The sequence below is a fragment of the Bubalus kerabau genome, chromosome 1 (genome assembly GCF_029407905.1).
Source record: "Bubalus kerabau isolate K-KA32 ecotype Philippines breed swamp buffalo chromosome 1, PCC_UOA_SB_1v2, whole genome shotgun sequence".
NCBI classification, from domain to species: Eukaryota; Metazoa; Chordata; class Mammalia; order Artiodactyla; family Bovidae; genus Bubalus; species Bubalus kerabau.
Genome location: NC_073624.1, coordinates 64013974 through 64031411, shown reverse-complemented (window position 1 = coordinate 64031411; position 17438 = coordinate 64013974). Strand labels below are relative to the sequence as shown.

General features: G+C 38.3%; 1 pseudogene; it reads left to right on the top strand.

Moving 5' to 3' along the window:
* The first annotated feature begins 11648 nt into the window (after positions 1 to 11648).
* Positions 11649 to 12595, top strand: LOC129641577 (olfactory receptor 6C70-like; annotated as a pseudogene).
* Positions 12596 to 17438: the final 4843 nt, after the last annotated feature.

Below are 17438 nucleotides of genomic sequence, written 5' to 3'. Positions count from 1 at the left end.
ATCCATTCTCAAATCATAGTAATATACAGAAGTTCTAATTTTTTAATATTGAATACAGTTGTTTAAAAAGAAACAGTAATAGTATTTGTGGTAAGTAGCAACATGCTGAACTTCTAGTGATAATTCACATTTTGGAAAAAACAAAAACCTCAGGAGGATTTATCCTGGTATTTTGGCACATCTGCTGGTTTGCAGAGTATACATGATTGTTTTGAAATGAGTATTTTCTAATGAGATGAGTCTCACAATACTTCATATCAGCATGCTTGAAACAATAAGCTTATTTTTAATTAAATGATAAAGACAAGGGATAAATGGTGTCTGGTGTGGTTTTTTGAGTGTTATTTCATCTTTTCTACTTTCCCTTAGAGACATTATCCTCTTAGGTTTTGTGTAAGGAAGCACTCACTCCTTTTAAATAATTTGAACCTGGCAGATATTCCCCAAGTACCAAACTAGCTAGTCATCTCAGCTGTGATAATCATTATGAATGTTGGTATGGTGGGGTTGGTTGAACAGATATAAATTTTCTAGTAACAGAGAGAAGTTTACTAGAAATTTTATTATTCAAGACATACATTCAGTATCATGTGATACTGAAGAAAGTTCCATTACTAATATAGTCACACTTTATTCTCTGATTGGAATTAACATGAGAGTTTATTTAATGTTATTTTCCAGTCTACAAAATTAAATATTATTTTCTAATAAATATGTTTGACTACATTATGGTTGACGTTTATTTACATAGTCTAGAGAAAAAAAAGATACCAACATATTCTACTAATGGCAGTAAGTAGTGTCTTACTTTTCTTTCAAATATTTAAGAATAATTATTGCTACCATGTAAATAACATACAAATAAATAACAGCGACTTAAAGGTGATATTAATTCTCTTTGAATAAAGCATTGATTATTTCTCATCTATTTATGAATCTGTAAATTCAAGAACATGAAGCTTGCGATATGTATTTGCACTTGCATTTCCAGTACTTCATGGTTTACACCAGACACTGTGCTGTGTGGGAATGTGGAGGGAATGATGATTATTATACTGCTTTAGACAAAGAGAACCTTGGCAACTCTAGATGTCAATCAAACATTACAAGGTTAGGGGATGTTTTTCCTGGAGAGTTTATTTCACATGTTTTAATACATTTTTGAAAAAACAGAAAAATTAACTCCCGGAGGAGTACTAATTCTGACCAACACTTTGATATATGACAATTTATCACTGATAATTATGGATTTTCAAATCTGCACTGGTTGCAGAACAAATATCTGCTTCTTGATTTTGAAATTACTCTGATACCAACAATTAACCTACAAGAAAGTTCAATATATTTTTCAGAAAACAGTAGAAATTAGTGAAAGAGCATAAACAGGGCCAAATGAAGACCAGATGAAGGAAGGAAGGTTTAGATTCATATGTGGTTCTCTAAGAGCTGCCTTTTCCATTAACAGCCTAGGGCTAATTCATTGGAGTATTAATCTAAGAGGAGAAGAATATGCTAATATACATGAAATGAAAACAAAATTTTGCTAATGATTAGTAATAAAATCGGAGAAGGCAATGGCACCCCACTCCAGTACTCTCGCCTGGAAAATCCCATGGACGCAGGAGTCTGGTAGGCTGCAGTCCATGGGGTCGTAAGAGTCGGACACGACTGAAAGACTTCACTTTGACTTTTCACTTTCATGCATTGGAGGAGGAAATGGAAACCCACTCCATTGTTCTTGCCTAGAGAATCCCAAGGACAGAGGAGCCTGGTGGGCTGCAGTCCATGGGGTCGCACAGAGTCAGACACGACTGAAGCGACTTAGCAGCAGCAGTAGCAGCAGCAGCAGTAATAAAATCGGAGAAGGCAATGGCACCCCACTCCAGGACTCTTGCCTGGAAAATCCCATGGATGGAGGAGCCTGGTAGGCTGCATGCAGTCCATGGGGTCACGAAGAGTTGGCGATGACTGAGCGACTTCACTTTCTTTGTTCCTTTCATGCATTGGAGAAGGAAATAGAAACCCACTCCAGTATTCTTATTTATTTATTTTACTTACAATATTGTATTCGTTTTGCCATACATCAACGTGCATCTGCTATGGGTGTACACATGTTCCCTATCCTGAATCCCCCTCCCATCTCCCTCCCCATACCATCCCTCTGGGTCATCCTAGTGCAACAGCCCTGAGCATTCTGTATCATGCATCGAACCTGGACTGGCGATTTGTCTCACATATGATATTATATATGTTTTAATGCCATTCTCCCAAATCATCCCCCACGTCCTATCCCACATAGTCCAAAAGACTGTTCTATACATCTGTGTCTCTTTTGCTGTCTCGCATACAGGGTTGTCGTTACCATCTTTCTAAATTCCATAAATATGCATTAGTATACTGTACTGGTGTTTTTCTTTCTGGCTTATTTCACTCTGTATAATCGGCTCCAGTTTCATCCACCTCATTAGAACTGATTCAAATGTATTATTTTTGAAGGCTGAGTAATACTCCATTGTGTATATGTACCACAGCTTTCTTATCCATTCGTCTGCTGATGGACACCTAGGTTCCTTCCATGTCCTGGCTATTACAAACAGTGCTGTGATGAACATTGGGGTGCACGTGTCTCTTTCAATTCTGGTTTCCTCAGTGTGCATGTCAAGCAGTGGTATTGCTGGGTCGTAAGGCAGTTCTATTTCCAGTTTTTTAAGGAATCTCCACACTGTTCTCCATATTGGCTGTACTAGTTTGTATTCCCACCAACAGTATAAGAGGGTTCCCTTTTCTCCACACCTTCTCCAGCATTTATTTTTTGTAGACTTTTGGATCGCAGCCATTCTAACTGGCGTGAAATGGTACCTCATTGTGGTTTTGATTTACATTTCTCTGATAATGAGGAATGTTGAGCATCTTTTCATGTGTTTGTTAGCCATCTGTGTGTCTTCTTTGGAAAAATGTTCATTTAGTTCTTTGGCCCATTTTTTGATCGGGTCGTTTATTTTTCTGGAATTGAGCTGCAGGAGTTGCTTGTATATTTTTGAGATTAGTTGTTTGTCAGTTGCTTCATTTACTATTATTTTCTCCCATTCTGAAGGCTGTCTTTTCACCTTGTTATAGTTTCTTTTGTTGTGGAGAAGCTTTTAAGTTTAATTGGATCCCATTTGTTTATTTTTGCTTTTATTTCCAATATTCTGAGAGGTGGGTCATAGATGATCCTGCTGTGATGTATGTCAGAGAGTGTTTTGCCTATATTCTCCTCTAAGATTTTTATCGTTTCTGGTCTAATGTTTAGATCTTTACTCCATTTTGAGTTTATTTTTGTGTATGGTGTTAGAAAGTGTTCTAGTTTTATTCTTTTACAAGTGGTTGACCAGTTTTCCTGGCACCACTTGTTAAAGAGATTGTCTTTTCTACATTGTATATTCTTGCCTCCTTTGTCAAAGATGAGGTGTCCATAGGTGCGTGGGTTTATCTCTGGGCTTTCTATTTTGTTCCATTGATCTATATTTCTGTCTTTGTGCCAGTACCATACTGTCTTGATGACTGTGGCTTTGTAGTAGAGCCTGAAGTCAGGCAGGTTGATTCCTCCAGTTCCATTCTTCTTTCTCAAGATTGTTTTGGCTATTCGAGGTTTTTTGTATTTCCATACAAATTGTGAAATTATTTGTTCTAGCTCTGTGAAAAATACCGTTGGTAGCTTGATAAGGATTGCATTGAATCTATAGATTGCTTTGGGTAGTATACTCATTTTCACTATATTGATTCTCCAATCCATGAACATGGTATATTTCTTCATTTGTTAGTGTCCTCTTTGATTTCTTTCATCAGTGTTTTATAGTTTTCTATATATAGGTCTTTAGTTTCTTTAGGTAAATATATTCCTAAGTATTTTATTCTTCTCGTTGCAATGGTGAATGGGATTGTTTCCTTAATTTCTCTTTCTATTTTCTCATTATTAGTGTATAGGAATGCAAGGGATTTCTGTGTGTTGATTTTATATCCTGCAACTTTACTGTATTCATTGATTAGCTCTAGTAATTTTTTGGTGGAGTCTTCAGGGTTTTCTATGTAGAGGATCATGTCATCTGCAAACAATGAGAGTTTTACTTCTTCTTTTCCAATTTGGATTCCTTTTATTTCTTTTTCTGCTCTGATTGCTGTCACCAAAACTTCCAAAACTATGTTGAATAGTAGTGGTGAGAGTGGGCACGCTTTTCTTGTTCCTGACTTTAGGGGAAATGATTTCAACTTTTCACCATTGAGGATAATGTTTGCTGTGGGTTTGTCATATATAGATTTTATTATGTTGAGATATGTTCCTTCTATTCCTGCTTTCTGGAGAGTTTTATCATAAATTGATGTTGAATTTTACCAAAGGCTTTCTCTGCATCTACTGAGATAATCATATGGCTTTTATTTTTCAATTTGTTAATGTGGTGTATTACATTGATTGATTTGCAGATATTGAAGAATCATTGCATCCCTGGGATAAGACCCACTTGGTCATGGTGTATGATCTTTTTAATGTGTTGTTGGATTATGACTGCTAGAATTTTATTAAGAATTTTTGCATCTATGTTCATCGGTGATTTTGGCCTGTAGTTTTCTTTTTTTGTGGCGTCTTTGTCAGGTTTTGGTATTAGGGTGATGGTGGCCTTTTAGAATGCGTTTGGAAGTTTACCTTCTTCTGCAATTTTCTGGAAGAGTTTGACTAGGAGAGATGTCATCTCTTCTCTAAATTTTTGTTACAATTCAGCTGCGAAGCCGTCTGGACCTGGGCTTTTGTTTGCTGGAAGATTTCTGATTACAGTTTCAGTTTCCGTGCTTGTGATGGGTCTGTTAAGATTTTCTATTTCTTCCTGGTTTAGTTTTGGAAAGTTGTACTTTTCTAAGAATTTGTCCATTTCTTCCACGTTGTCCATTTTATTGGCATATAATTGCTGATAGTAGTCTCTTTATGATCCTTTGTATTTGTGTGTTGTCTGTTGTGATCTCTCCATTTTCATGTCTAATTTTATTGATTTGATTTTTCTCCCTTTGTTTCTTGATGAGCCTGGCTAATGGTTTGTCAATTTTATTTATCCTTTCAAAGAACCAGCTTTTGGCTTTGTTGATTTTTACTATGATCTCCTTTGTTGCTTTTGCATTTATTTCTGCCCTAATTTTAAGATTTCTTTCCTTCTACTAACCCTGGTGTTCTTCATTTCTTCCTTTTCTAGTTGCTTTAGGTGCAGAGTTAGGTTATTTATTTGACTTTATTCTTGTTTCTTGAGGTGTGCCTGTATTGCTATGAACTTTCCCCTTTGGACTGCTTTTACAGTGTCCCATAGGTTTTGGGTTGTTGAGTTTTCATTTTCATTCGCTTCTATGCATATTTTGATTTCTTTTTTGATTTCTTCTGTGATTTGTTGATTATTCAGCAGCGTGTTGTTCAGCCTCCATATGTTCAAATTTTTAATAGTTTTTCTCCTGTAACTGAATATAATCTTACTGCATAGTTGTCAGAAAAGATGCTTGGAATGATTTCAATTTTTTTGAATTGACCAAGGCTAGATTTATGGCCCAGGATGTGATCTATCCTGGAGAAGGTTCTGTGTGCACTTGAGAAAAAGGTGAAATTCATTGTTTTGGGATGAAATGTCCTATAGATATCAATTAGGTCTAACTGGTCTATTGTATCATTTAAAGTTTGTGCTTCTTTGTTAATTTCCTGTTTAGTTGATCTATCCATAGGTGTGAGTGGGGTATTAAAGTCTCCCACTATTGTGTTATTGTTAATTTCCCCTTTCATATTTGTTAGCATTTGTCTTACATATTGCTGTGCTCCTATGTTGGATACATATATATTTATAATTGTTATATCTTCTTCTTGGATTGATCCTTTGATCATTATGTAGTATCCTTCTTTTTCTCTTTTTACAGCCTTTGTTTTAAAGTCTATTTTATCTGATATGAGTATTGCTACTCCTGCTTTCTTCTGATCTCTATTTGCATGGAATATCATTTTCCAGCCCTTTACTTTCAGTCTGTATGTGTCCCCTGTTTTGAGGTGGGTCTGTTGTAGACAACATATATAGGGGTCTTACTTTTGTATCCATTCAGCCAGCCTTTGTCTTTTGGTTGGGGCATTCAACCCATTTACGTTTAAGGTAATTATTGGTAAGTATGATCCCATTGCCATTTACTTTATTGTTTTGGGTTCGAGTTTATACACCTTTTTTGTGTCTCCTGTCTAGAGAATATCCTTTAGCATTTGCTGGAGAACTGGTTTAGTGGTGCTGAATTCTCTCAGCTTTTGCTTGTCTGTAAAGCTTTTGATTTCTCCTTCATATTTGAATGAGATCCTTGCTGGGTACAGTAATCTGGGTTGTAGGTTATTTTCTTTCATCACTTTAAGTATGTCTTGCCATTTCCTCCTGGCCTGAAGAGTTTCTATTGAAAGTCAGCTGTTATCCTTATGGGAATCCCCTTGTGTTTTATTTGTTGTTTTTCCCTTGCTGCTTTTAATATTTGTTCTTTGTGTTTGCTCTTTGTTAATTTGATTAATATGTGTCTTGGGGTGTTTCACCTTGGGTTTATCCTGTTTTGGACTCTCTGGGTTTCTTGGACTTGGGTGATAATTTCCTTCTCCATTTTAGGAAAGTTTTCAACTACTATCTCCTCAAGTATTTTCTCATGGTCTTTCTTTTTGTCTTCTCCTTATGGGACCCCTATGATTCGAATGTTATAGCGTTTATATTGTCCCGGAGGTCTCTAAGATTGTCCTCATTTCTTTTAATTCGTTTTTCTTTTATCCTCTCTGATTCATTTATTTCTACCATTCTATCTTCTATTTCACTAATCCTATCCTCGGCCTCCGTTAGTCTACTATTTGTTGCCTCCAGAGTGTTTTTGATCTCATTTATTGCATTATTCATTATATATTGACTCTTTTTTATTTCTTCTAGGTCCTTGTTAAACCTTTCTTGCATTTCCTCAATCCTTGCCTCCAGACTATTTATCTGTGATTCCATTTTTATTTCAAGATTTTGGATCATTTTCACTATCATTATTCAGAATTCTTTATCAGGTAGATTCTCTATCTCTTCCTCTTTGGCCTGGTGGGCATTTATCCTGTTCTTTTACCCGCTGGGTATTCCTCTGTCTATTCATCTTGTTTATATTGCTGAGTTTGGGATGGCCTTTCTGTATTCTGGCAGTTTGTGGAGTTCTCTTTATTATGGAGTTTCCTCACTGTGGGTGGGGTTGTATCCATGGCTTGTCAAGGTTTCTTGGTTAGGGAAGCATGTGTTGGTGTTCTGGTTGGTGGAGCTGGATTTCTTCTCTCTGGAGTGCAATGAAGTGTCTAGTAACAAGTTATGAGATATCAGTGGATTTGGAGTAACTTTGGGCAGCCTGTATGTTGAAGATCAGGGCTGTGTTCCTGTGTTGCTGGAGAATTTGCATGGTATGTCTTGCTCTGGAACTTGTTGGCCCTTGGGTGGTGCTTGGTTTCAGTGTGTGTGGAGGCATTTCGGAGAAGGAAATGGCAACCCACTCCAGTACTCTTGCCTGGAGAATCCCAAGGATGTGGGAGCCTGGTGGGCTGCCATCTATGGAGTCGCACAGAGTTGAACTCGACTGAAGCAACTTAGCAGCAGCAGCAGCAGCAGCAGCAGCAGCAGCAGCATGGAGGCGTTTGATGAGCTCCTATCACTTAATGTACCCTGGAGTCAGGTGTTCTATAATGTTCTCAGGATTTGTACTTAAGCCTCCTGCATCTGGTTTTCAGTCTTATTTTTACAGTAGTCTCAAGACTTCTCCTTCTATACAGCACCGTTGATAAAACATCTAGGTTAAAGATGAAAAGTTTATCCACAGTGAGGGAAACACAGAGAGGTTCACAGAGTTACATGGAGAAGAAAAGAGGGAGGAGGGAGATAGAGGTAACCCGAATGAGATGAGATGGAATCAACCAAGGAGAGAGCAAGCTAGCCAGCAATCACTTCTTTATGTGCGCTCCACAGTCTGGACCGCTCAGAGATGTTCATGGAGTTATACAGAGAAGAGAAGAGGGAGGAAGGAGACAGACGTGGCCAGGTGGATAAAAGGGGGGGATGAAAAGGAGAGAGAGAGATCCAGCCAGTAATCAGTTCCCTAAGTGTCCTCCACCGTCTGGAATACACTGAGATTCAGAGAGTTGGGTAGCGAAGAGAAGGGGGAGGTAGGAGACAGAGGCGACCTGGTGGAGAGAAAGGAGAGTCCAAAGGGGGAGAGAGCAGTCAAGCCAGTAATCTCACTCCCAAGTAAAAATAGGTAGTAAAGATTGGGTTCTTAAAGGTACAAAATTGATAACAAATACCAAAAAGCAAAGATTAAAATTCTAGAGGTTAGATTTTCAAAAATACAATATTAAAGAAAAGAAGAAAAAAGTCACAAAAGTTATTAAATATATATATATGAAGTTTGCTTTAAAAATAGTCTTTTTTTTTGAAAAGTAATAGTAGGTTATGAAAATGAAAAGTAAAGGAGTAATAGCAGACTTAAAGATTTAAAAAAATTAAAAAAAAAGAAAAGAAAAAAAAGAAAAAAAAAGAAAATAATGATCTTAAAAATATATCTAGGACTTTCTCTGGTGGTGTTGTAGGCAGTGTGGGGTCAGTTCATTTTCGGGTAATTTCTTGGTCCGGCTTATATTTCTCAAGATCTATAGGCCCCTTCCTATGTAGTCGGTACTAACTACAGGGCTTTAATCTATTGCACCTGTCACTTCCAAGGCGGTTCCCTTGGTTTTAGCCTCTGTTTGCTGGTCTAACTGAACATGGAACAACAGACTGGTTCCAAAGAGGAAAAGGAGTATGTCAAGGCTGTATATTGTCACCCTGCTTATTTAACTTATATGCAGAGTACATCATGAGAAACGCTGGACTGGAAGAAACACAAGCTGGAATCAAGATTGCTGGGAGAAATATCAATAACCTCAGATGTGCAGATGACACCACCCTTATGGCAGAAAGTGAAGAGGAACTCAAAAGCCTCTTGATGAAAGTGAAAGACAAGAGTGAAAAAGTTGGCTTAAAGCTCAACATTCAGAAAATGAAGATCATGGCATCCGGTCCCATCACTTCATGAGAAATAGATGGGGAAACAGTGGAAACAGTGTCAGACTTTATTTTTCTGGGCTCCAAGATCACTGCAGATGGTGATTACAGCCATGAAATTAAAAGACGCTTACTCCTTGGAAGGAAAGTTATGACCAACCTAGATAGAATATCGAAAAGCAGAGACATTGCCAAAAAAGGTCCGTCTAGTCAAGGCTATGGTTTTTCTTGTCATCATGTATGGATGTGAGAGTTGGACTGTGAAGAAGGCTGAGCACCGAAGAATTGATGCTTTTGAACTGTGGTGTTGGAGAAGACTCTTGAGAGTCCCTTGGACTGCAAAGAGATCCAACCCATCCGTTCTGAAGGAGAACAGCCCTGGGATTTCTTTGGAGGGAATGATGCTAAAGCTGAAACTCCAGTACTTTGGCCACCTCATGTGAAGCATTGACTCATTGGAAAAGACTCTTATGCTGGGATGGATTGGGGGCAGGAGGAGAAGGGGATACCAGAGGATGAGATGGCTGGATGGCATTACTGACTCGATGGACTTGAGTTTGAGTGAACCCCGGGAGTTTGTGATGGACAGGTAGGCCTGGCGTGCTGTGATTCATGGGGTCGCAGAGTCCGACAGGACTGAGCGACTGAACTGAACTCTGTGTCTGATTTCTGCCCTGACACAAGGGGGTGGTAGTGGACATTTTTTTAGGCTCACTTGTTCAGTCATACTGTGGGGATGGAGGGACGCTGCAAACAAATAATGCTGGCGTGTGTGCTCCTAGTATCTCAGCCACACTGGGCATGCCCCCGCTCACCGCGGTGCACCCTCCCTGCCCACACAGCTCAGGCTCTAGGTTGCTCTGCCCGGAGCCGTTGGAGGCTGGCCCTGGGCTGCATGCACCTCTGAGGTCTAAGCCACTCAGGTTCAGGCACTCAGGTAGTCCTCAGAGGCGCAGAATCTGTTGGGCCTGCGTTTTGTGCCCTTCCCAACTCTGAGCAGCTTGGGTTATGATGTGTTTGGCAAGCGCGGTCACTGCGACTTATCGCCTCTCCCATCCCTGCCACTCAATTTTCTGGGTGTACAACTGGCGCACCTTCTCAGGCGGATGACTGTCCAGAAGCCCCGGAAGTCTTAGTAAGCAAAGAAGCCTGCTTGCAGTCTGGTAGATAATGTCTCTCTGGGGCTGCGATTGCCCCCTTCCAGCTCTGGCTGCCTGTCGCTGGAGGAGGAAGGTCTGCAGCCAGTTAGTTTTGTTTCACCCTTTGTTCTGTGCGCGGGCCTGGTGGTGTCTTAGGGCTTTTTGCGGTAGCTATCCCACAGTCTGGTTTGCTAGCCCAAATTAGTTCGCTCTGATTACCCTCGGGCGCATTCAGGCCCGATCCTTATAAGCAATGCAGCTGGCGCCTCCCTGCCCAGCCCCTGCTTGCTAGTGGCAGGCGCAGGCACAGGCGTCTGCACTGCTTCTCCACTGGGGGAGTTACTGTTGGGCTCGTAATCTGTGGGTTTTAATTATTTACTTATTTTTCCTCCTTATTATGTTGCCCTCTCTGCTTTCCTTTTTCTCAGTGCTTATATACTAAGTTTATTTGGAAATAGTCTAGCTATTTCACAAATGGTTGATAAAGATTTATTCAGAGTAATAGGAAAATGAAGTGCATCATTGGGTATATTTTAGTTGAAAACATGCCTCTAAAATATATGACCAATTAGTACTCTGATTTCACTAAAATTATTTTGCTTTTATAAAAAAAATTAGAGAATAAAAATGTTTTATTGAAAGATTTACTTTTTATGAAAAACATATATGCACTCTAATTTAATATCTGATTAAAATATAATTTAATGGCAAGTGATGTTAGACTCTGAATATGTGTAATTGGGTGGAGATTGTGATTGTATTTTCTGTGTTTTCTCTTCTATTATTTGTTCTCCATTACATGTGGCAAAATGTTGAAGTTCTGAATGTACTGTTAATTTTTTGTAAATGTGATTATATCTGCTTTATATTCATTTTCAAGTTTTCCTAGATTCGACTAGTATTTATTTTGCTGGGGTACTACACACTTATGTTCTCCTTTTCTCTTGTTGTCCTTTCTATGCCTTCATCAGTAGTTCCAATTGGGCTTGAATCAAATGTCCCTTTAATATGAAATCTAAAGTATCAGAATTTAACTGTAAGTTTTAATTCAGTTCACTGGCATAATTTTATTTTGATGAAGTTAATTGAAAATGAATGAATTATTTTTGAAATCTGAACCAAGGATTTATTTAATTTATTTAACAATGGAAAAATTGGAATCAGTTGTAATTGCCTGGGAGTTTGTAAATAAGGGTGAAAAATATCAACTGTTATGGATATTATAGGTCAATTTCCAAAACTGAGTTGACTTTGGTAATAATAGTATTTGCAGCACAGTTCCAGAGCATATCTTCAAACTCAAGCAAATGGGTATGTTTGTGCACAAGTATCCTTTAATATATCATATCTTAAAGATAAATCTATTCCTGTAGTTTCTTATTTTTATACTTTTTTATTACTAGAAGTTGTTTGAAATCACAGAGGAGAAATGAAGAACCATACAAGGCACACAGAGTTTATCCTTCTGGGACTGACAGATGATTCTCAGTTACAGATCCTAATTTTATTTTTTTTTGCTTCTGCTTCTAAATTACACATTGAGCATGATCGGAAACTTAACCATCATTGCCCTCACTCTGTTGGATTCCCATCTCAAGACCCCAATGTATTTCTTCCTCCGTAATTTCTCTTTCCTTGAAATTTCATTCATAAGTGCTTGCATCCCCAGATTCCTAATCACCACTGTAAACAAAGAAAAGATGATTTCTTATATTGGTTGCATGTCTCAGTTATTTTTTTACATATTCTTGGAAGTTACAGAATTTTTCCTTCTGTTGGCTATGTCCTATGACCACTACTTTGCCATTTGCAAGCCTTTGCATTATACATTCATCATGAGCAGCACAATTTGTCATCATATTGGTACTCAGTTCTTGGGCAACTGGATTCTTGGTTATTTTCCCTCCACTGATTTTGGTTCTTCACCTGGATTTCTGTGATTCAAATGTCATTGATCATTTCATTTGTGATATTTCTCCTATCCTACAACTTTCTTGCTCAGACACACATTTACTAGAAATGATTGCATTTTTATTAGCTGTGATAATCCTCGTGGTCACATAGCTATTGGTAATTCTTTCTTACTCTTATATCATCAAGAGAATTCTAAACTTCCCTTCAGTTCAACAAAAGAAAAAAGCCTTTTCTACCTGCTCTTCTCACATGATTGTTGTATCCATCACCTATGGTAGTTGTTTATTCATCTACATAAAGCCCTCATCAAATGAAAGGATCACTTTAAGCAAAGGAGTGGCTGTATTAAATACTTCAACTGCCCCTTTATTGAACACATTCATTTATACTCTGAGGAACCAGCAAATTAAACAAGCCTTCAGAGATGTATATATAAAGATATTTTCTGCTTCAGACAAGTAATACTATTTATTGAAATAATCAACATGAAAGCATAAAAGAAACATTGAACACAAGCTCTTTTGATGCTTCTAGTATAAGAATTGATCTCTAATATTTAATTTATTATATCACTTGTGCTTACCTGAGCTTAGAAATAATTTCCATTCTATAAATCTGAATTTAACTTTCTGTTCTTCAAAATGAAGTATTTCTGTGTTAAAAATATAAAATTGCAAAATTTATTTTCTCTAATATAATGTTAGAATAAAATGAATGAAGAGATTTGGTTGTATTATGGAATATAAATTTTTGGAGTATTGTATTTCTTAAGTAATTTAAATGAATGTTCCATGATTCATTTAAAAGCAATAGTTTTAAAAATTATTAAATATGCTTAAGAAGCTCCAAGAGACCTTATTCTTTAAAAGTGTAACGTAGAGTATTATTTTGTAAAGTGTTTTTTCTTAAATTTTATTTAACTTTTCAATATTGTATTGGTTTTGCCATGTATCAAAATGAATCTGCCACAGGTATACACGTGTTCCCCATCCTGAACCCTCCTCCCTCCTCCCTCCCCATACCATCCCTCTGGGTCGTCCCAGTGCACCAGCCCCAAGCATCCAGTATCGTGCATCGAACCTGGACTGGCAACTCGTTTCATACATGATATTATACATGTTTCAATGCCATTCTCCCAAATCTTCCCACCCTCTCCCTCTCCCGCAGAGTCCATAAGACTGATCTATACACTTATGTAAAGTGTTTTTTGAATTAATTTAAAAAATTTTGTCAGCTTAGTAAACAAGAATAATTTCCTATTTTTAAATTGAAGCATGATTGATTTATAATGTTGTATTAGTTTCAGGTGTACAGCAAAATAATTAAGTTACATATGTTCTTTTTTTCAGCCTCTTTTCCCTTGTAGGTTATTACAAAGTATTGCACACAGTTTCCTGTGTTGTACAGTAGGTCCTTGTTGGTTATATATTTTTATTATAGTAGTGTGCACATGTTATCACAAACTCCTAATTTACCCCTCCTTTTCTCTTTGGTTAATGTAAGTTTGTTTTTTGTGTCTGTGAATTTATTTCTGTTTTGTAAGTAAGTTAATTTGTATCATTTAAAAAAAATCCACATATAAGCAATTGTGTGTCATGACTGCGTGCTCAGTTGTGTCCGACTTTTTGTGCCTCTATGGACTGTACCCACCAGGCCTCCTTTGTGCACCTGATTTTCAAGCAAGAATACTGCAGTGGGTTGCCCTTTCCTACTCTAGAGCATCTTCTGAACTGGGAAATCAAACCTGCATCGCCTCTGTCTCCTGCATTGCAGGTGGATTTTCACCACTTCAGCCATATCATATGATTCTTGTCTTTCTCTGTCTCGCTTACTTCACTCATTGTGATAATCCCTAGGTCCATCCATGCTGCTGCAAATGGCATTATTTCATTCTTTTTTAATGGCTGAATAATATTTCATTGTGTGTATATGTACCACACTTTTTTTTTTTTCCTAGTCATTTGCTGATGAGTGTTTAGTTTGCTTCCATGTAAGGGCTGTTGTAAATAGTGTTGGAATGAATTTTGGAGTGCATGTGTCTTTTCAAATTTTAATTTACTCTGGGTATATCCCGAGAAGTAGGATTGCTGATTCATACATTAGTTCTATCTTTAGTTTTTTTTTTTTTTTTAGAAATCTCCATACTGTTTTTCAGTGACTGTATCAACTTAAATTCCCATCAACAATGTAGGCATGTTCTCTTCTCTCAACACTCTCTCCAGCATTTATTGTTTGTAGATTTTTTGATGATGGGCATACTGACTTGTAGCTCAGTCGGTAAAGAATCTGCCTGCAGTGAAGAAGACCTGGGTTTGATCCCTGAGTTGGGAAGATCCCCTGGAGAAGGAAATGACAACCCACTCCAGTATCTTTGCCTGGAAAATCTCATGGACAGAGGAGCCTGGTGGGCTGCAGTCCATGGGGTCGCAAAGAGTTGGGCACGACTGAGCGACTAACACACTTATTTATACTGAATAGTATGAGGTGGTACCTCGTTGTAGTTTTGATTTGCATTTCTATAGTAACCAGCGATTTTCAACATCTTTTCATGTGCCTTTTAGTCACCTGTATGTCTTCTTTGGATTAATATCTATTTAGATCTTCTGCCCATTTTTTGATTGGGTTGTTTGTTTCTTAGATAGTGAGCTGTGCGAGCTATTTATATATTTTTGGAAATTAATCCCTTTTTGGTCACATCATTTGCAAATATTTTCTCCCATTCTACTGGTTTTCTTTTCCTTGTGTTTATTGTTTCCTTTGCTGTGCAAATCTTCTAAGTTTATCTGGGTCCCATTTGTTTATTTCTGTTTTAATTTCCATTATCATTTCCATTCCATTACCATTTAATTTCCATTCCCATCATGTGGGCCTGATGCCTATGTCCACCAGGGCTGACCCGGTGCCTGTGTCTGCAGGTGTGTGCCTGGAGCCTGGGTCTACTGGGGCAGGTCTGACATCTGAATCCATTATGGCAATCCTGGCACCCAGGTGCCCAGGGATGATCTGGTGCAGGATGGGGCATGAACCTGCGTCTCCAAGAGGTGGTGGGATGCTGTGTTAAGCCTGATGCCTGGGGATGGACCTGCTCTGGAGCCTGTGGGGACCAGTCTGGTGTTGGGGTCCACTAGGGTGGTCTGGCACCTGTGTCTCTGGAAGCATGCCTGGTCTTAGACTGTGGTATTGGTTCTGGAGCCTGTGTACATGGGGGTGGAACTTCAGTCTAAGTCTGTGGGGGACATTCCTGGAGAATGGTAACACAAGGGCAAGTCTGGATCTTGGACCCACATGGGATGGTGGTGCTGGAGCAGAAGCTGACCTAGAGCTTTGGGCCATGGGCCCAGCCTGGCAGAGCAGGTAGCTGGGTGACCCTGATGCTGGGGTCCACAGTGAGGTCAGTTTCTCAGTGCTATCTGTAATGCTGTCTCCCAGGCTACAGTCCTCATTATGCCCCAAATGAAACATAACTCACAACTATCACGTGTGCGTTATTTTTCTGATCGACAACACTCTTTTCACTAAGTGGTACTGGACTCGGCATCAAACTTATCCATGAATTCTACCAGATGGTGAGCCCAGAGCCTCTAGGAGGGCTTAGTGGTGATGGGCTTTCCCTCTCAAAGCCAATCTGTAAAGCTTGGAAGTGGTTCCCACTTCTTCAAATGTACAGACATCAACAAAGGCCACAGACATCACAAACAATTCAGTTCAGTTCAGTTCAGTCACTCAGTGGTGTCCGACTCTTTGCGACCCCATGAATTGCAGCACGCCAGGCCTCCCTGTCCATCACCAACTCCCGGAGTTCACTCAGACTCACGTCCATTGAGTCAGTGATGCCATCCAGCCATCTCATCCTGTCGTCCCCTTCTCCTCCTGCCCCCAGTCCTTCCCAGCATCAGTCTTTTCCAATGAGTCAACTCTTTGCATGAGGTGGCCAAAGTATTGGAGTTTCAGCTTTAGCATCATTCTTTCCAAAGAACACTCAGGACTGATCTCCTTCAGAATTAACAAACAATTAGGGAAACATAACACCAAAAAAAAAAAAAAAAAAAAAAAAGTGCTAGTAAGCAATCCTAAGCAAATGGACCTTCTCTGTATTCAGCTTTCTTAGCCTTCTTTCTCTCAAGCTACAATGCTGCACCATTTCACTTCTTTCACCTCCAATTTGAAAGGATGCTACTTTTCAACACAATAAAATCTCAGTAGCTCAAATATTAATTACTTATTATTGTTGTTTTGATGGGCTTCCCATATGGCTCAGCAGTAAAGAGAACGCCTGTGATTTAGGAGATGCAGGTTCGATCCCTGGTTGGAGAAGATCTCCTGGAGGAAGAAATGGCAATGTACTCTTGTATTCTTGCCTGGAGAATCCCATGGACAGAGAATCTTGGCGGTCTACAGTCCATGGGGTTGCAAAGAGTTAGACATGACTGAGCACACACTGCAGATGTGACACTTAAAATTCCACATATAAAGAAATTGGAGCAACTTTTGGCTCCTACTCCTATATTTCTGAATTTTACATATTGATGTCCTGATGTTCTTGTTTTAACATATAGCTTTTACAGGACATTATCTAAATTAAATAATTAAAATTATTTGTCTCTTTTGCAATTATATATAATAATTATATTCATCATTTATTAACTTATTAGCCACACATTTCTAAGTGTCACATAATTACTCTGGTTTCAAAAAGGACTGCTTTAGGGTCTCTTGTGCAGATTTGTTTATTCAGATATTTCTCATAGTGATTTTAGTACCTAAGAGCTCTCTGTTGAATGTTTCATGAGGTCATGTTGATGATTTATGTTTCAAAGTTGCAGGGAGGTGATAGCTCCAATTTTATCTTGTGTTCCTTCTTATCAAAACATAAATTCCTTAATATGCTGCAATAGGACAGATCATGATATGTAAAATCTATTACATAAATTCTGAAATGTTTAGGCAACAATGTTTTTCTTTGATATCAATAAAGTAATTTAACAGAGATAATTAGGCATATTGATAACTTAAGAGTGTATTATTGCAGGTAAAGATCTCTCCTACTAGCTGGTGTGTATACATTCAATTACAGTGTCTTTCAATTAGTTTCATTTATTTTTCAATTACAATGTCTTTTCCTGTCCCTGTCCCACCAAAACCACATTGTTGCTTGATAGGTAATGTACTGTAGCAGATTAAACATGACTTGAAATTAAAATCCAGACTCCACTCTTTGCTACCTGTAATATATTGGTTAATTTACTCAGTCTTCTTCTGTCTACATTTTAATATAACTGAAACATATTTATGGGATTGGTAAAGG